A 2,538-nucleotide genomic window follows, 5' to 3' on the forward strand; every position below is an offset into this window, starting at 1 on the left:
GCTGAGGGGGGGACAGCGTGCGTGGGGGTATGTGCGTATGGACACGTGTGTGGGGACACGTGTGTGTTTGGGGACATGTGTTTATGGGGACACGCGTGTTTGGGGACACGTGTATGGGCATGTGTGTATAGGAACCCATGTATGAGGACACGGGTATATGGGGACGTGCATGTTTGGGGACGCGTGTATGGGGACATGGGGACATGTGTGTATGGGGGCATATGTGTGTGGGGACACGTGTGTGGGTGCGCTGTCATATGGGGACCAGTGTGTTTGGGAACACGTGTGTGTGGGGACATGGGGATACATGTCCATATGAGGACACGTGTTTGGGGACACGCGTGTTTGGGGACATGGGGACATGTGCACATGGGGACACTTGTGTTTGGGGACACGTGTGTCTGGGGTCACACATGTTTGGGGACACGTGTGTCTGGGGACGTGTGTGTGGGGACATGTGTGTGTGGGGACATGGGGACACGTGTGTGTGGGGACGTGTGTATGGGGACACGTGTGTGGGGGGACATGTGTGTCTGGTGTCACACGTGTTTGGGGACACGTGTGTATGGGGACATACGTGTATGAGGACACGGGGACACGTGTGTATGGGGACATGGGGACACATGCTTGGGGACACGTGTGTTTGGGGACACGTGTGTTTGGGGATGTGTGTGTTATGGGGACATGGGGACATGTGTGTTTGGGGACACGTGTGTGTGGGGACTGTTGTGTTTGGGGATGTGTGTGTATGGGGACACGGGGACGCACGTTCTTGGACACGCGTGCTTGGGGACACGCGCCCACGGGGACACGTGTGTATGGGGACATGGGGACACGTGTTTGGGGACACGTGTGTTTGGGGACACATGCGTATGGGGACATATGTGTATGAGGACATGGGGACACGTGTGTATGGGGACATGGGGACACGTGTGTATGGGGACATGGGGACACATGCTTGGGGACACGTGTGTTTGGGGACACGTGTGTTTGGGGACACGGGGACGCACGTTTCGGGAGACACGCGTGCTTGGGGACACGCGCCCACGGGGACACGTGTGTATGGGGACGCGGGGACACGTGTGTATGGGGACATGGGGACACGCGCCCACGCGGACCCCCCCCCCCCGCAGGTGGTGTACAAGAACAACGACTTCAAGCTGGAGCTGTCCCGCCTGGCTCAGGAGGGGTATTCCCGGGTGACGCTGCACGGGGCGCTGCTGTTCCGCTGCGAGCCCGTCCCGGCCCCCGACCCCGTCACCTTCGGGACCCCGGCCTCGTTCCTGGCGCTCCCGGGGGCCCGCGCCGCCCGCTCCGGTTCCGTCTCCTTCGACTTTCGCACCACGGAACCCAACGGGCTCCTGCTCTTCGGACAGGGTCCCCCCCCCCCGACCNGGGCGGTGGTGGTGGGAAGTGAGTGTGCAAGGGGTGAGTGTGCAAAGGGCGGTGGTGGTGGGAAGTGAGTGTGCAAGGGGTGAGTGTGCAAAGGGGGGTGGTGGTGGGAAGTGAGTGTGCAAGGGGTGAGTGTGTAAAGGGCGGTGGTGGTGGGAAGTGAGTGTACAAATGGGTGAGTGTGCAAAGGGCGGTGGTGGTGGGAAGTGAGTGTGCATGGTGGTGAGTGTGTAGTGAGGTGAGTGTGCGAAGAGTGGCAGTGAGGTATGAGTGTGCAAGAGGATGCGTGCGCAAGGGTGGTGAGATGTGTGCAAGGGGTGAGTGTGCAAGAGGGTGAGCGTGCAAAGGGTGGCAGTGTGCAAAGTGAGTGTGCGAGGAGTGGTGCTGAGTATGCAAGGGGTTGTGAGTGTGAGCAGGGTGTGCAAGGGGATGAGTGTGCAAAGGGTTGCTCTGGTGGGAAGTGAGTGCGTGAGGTGGTGGTGTTGAGAAGTGAGTGTGCAATGAGGTGAGTGTGCAAAGGGCTCTGTTGGCAGGGAGAAGGGAGTGTGCAAGGAGTTGTGGTGAGGGAGTGAAAAGAGTGCACAAGGGGAGGAGTGTGCAAAGGGTTGTGAGGAGTGTGCAAATAGTGTTGCAAAATGCGTGTACAAGGGGGTGAGTGTGCATGAGGTCCATGTGGTGGTGAGAAATGGGTGTGCAAGGGGGTGTGGGGCACGGTGAGTGTGTGAAGGCTTCAGCTGGTGATGGTGTGAAATGAGTGTGCAAGGCGTTGTGGTGTGAGGTTACACGTGTTGGTGCAAGGTGAGTGTGCATCTGCATTGGTGCATTTTCATCTGGACAGAGGTGAGCTGGTGCAAGGTGATTGCGTGGGCACGTGGTGGTGCAAGGTGAGTGTGCAAGAGGCAGTGGTGGTGCAAGGTGAGTGTACAAGAGGCAGTGGTGGTGCAAGGTGTGTGTGTACGCGTGGGTCTGTGCGCTGTGGGCGTGCACAGCTGCTGCACGTGGTGCATGGTGCGCAGTACAGATGTCTGGTGGTGGATCGGTGCCCACATTTGCACACGCGCGTGCAAGCCGCCCCGGTGCTCCCCCCCGCTCCCCCCGCATGCCTTTGTGCACGCCCCCTGCACGCCTTGCACGCCCCCCTCGCTT

At 59.9% G+C, this 2,538-nt stretch overlaps 1 pseudogene; it reads left to right on the plus strand.

Annotated features, from left to right (window-relative positions):
* Positions 1–1,133: 1,133 nt before the first annotated feature.
* LOC110391644 lies at positions 1,134–1,413 on the plus strand (annotated as a pseudogene).
* The last annotated feature ends 1,125 nt before the right edge of the window (positions 1,414–2,538 follow it).

This window comes from Numida meleagris, unplaced genomic scaffold (genome assembly GCF_002078875.1).
Source record: "Numida meleagris isolate 19003 breed g44 Domestic line unplaced genomic scaffold, NumMel1.0 unplaced_Scaffold432, whole genome shotgun sequence".
Taxonomy (NCBI): Eukaryota; Metazoa; Chordata; class Aves; order Galliformes; family Numididae; genus Numida; species Numida meleagris.